Consider the following 1,524-nt stretch of genomic DNA (forward strand, 5'->3'; position numbering starts at 1 on the left):
GTGCTCAGATTGGTAACTTTTGCCCAAAGATAGGTCAGCTGCTGTGTCATGATGAAGACCACATTGAAATGAAATTATAAATCAGCCCACCCCCTGTGCAAATGTTCAACTTTTGAAGTCAAAAAGAAACAACTGATGATAATTTGGCATGTTCTTGTAGCCGTGCAGACATCTATAAATAATGCAGTTTAATTATTGCCAGGCAACACACAGCAGGTTTTGCCTACCACTTCAGTGAGCCTGTCCAGAGTGGCCTCCTGCTATGTTTAATGAGAGGATCTCAGTCCCAGTAGACCCTGGTCTGCTGGGCAATTCCTCACACCTGCTCTAATATTAGACCCACAAACACCAATAACCTATACTGCAACCATCCCCCATAACTACACTCATCGCCTATAATATGATGCAGTCACCAGGTCATTAAGTGACATTTTTATAGGTGACTACATACATCTAATAGCTGCAAACAAAAATTTAAAGTTGTCACCAACACCACAAGTTGGAGGAAAGAAAAAAGGAAAAATGAAGAAGAAAAATTAATATATGTATCTTTGAACAATATTGATAATGTGAATTACATGTTTTCAGCTGCTATTTGCAAGATGTTGAACATTATAAAACCCTATAAAATCCCTATCACTTTCAATTTATAATAACACAGAGTTTTTTTTGACCTGGAAAGAACCAGCAACGACATCAAATCATATCATATTTTCAATTTTGAAGACCTTTATTGTCATTGTACAGTCACCTGGACAATTACATTTTAAAATCAACTGCTGTAAGGTGCACTCAAAGGGAATCAAATAGATTAAAAGAAAAACAGTAGAATATACATGAAATTCCTATATTTAAATATTTAGTGTAGGAATAGATAAATTAAATGAAAACAACAGTGTATACACAAACCACGATAAATTTGAAATTGCACATCATGAGGTAGAGATGTTGAGGATATTATTGTTACTGTTGTTTAGCGTTAAGTTACTGTGCGTTTAGCGTCCTGGGTGGCCAGGGGAAGAATATTATAAAAACAATATTTCAGAAACGTTGCTGTTTGTGCATGCCCCCTCCAAAAAAAAAAAAAAAAATGGAGTGGTATTATTGAGATGTCTGTAGCTCGCCCTAGAGCCCAATGTGTGCAGTGTGCAATGCATGTTATTACCAGGTACAGCCACTAGATGGAGCCACTGCAATATACTATCACCAATAAATAAAGTTTAGCTCGGGGAGTTGAAATTTGGATTTTTCTTTGGATATTTTGATGACAGAAACATTCAGATACTGATGTGACCATTTCTATATGATGTTCCCAGTTGGTTTAGACATTCCTCCAGGAAATAGACGGAGCCAGACGCAGTTTATGTGTAACTATCTGCACTGAGTTACTCACAGGATGGCAGCGCAGCAGCAGCAGCAGCAGCAGCAGCAGCAGCAGCAGCACCAATAGTTGCCTCCTCTCATAATTACACTCCCGTGATCCGCCTTCCGTCTACCATCGCCACACTTCCTCGCCCAGCGGCC

The sequence above is a fragment of the Trachurus japonicus genome, chromosome 19 (assembly GCF_045865225.1).
Source record: "Trachurus japonicus isolate A0001 chromosome 19, Traja_1.0".
NCBI lineage: Eukaryota > Metazoa > Chordata > Actinopteri > Carangiformes > Carangidae > Trachurus > Trachurus japonicus.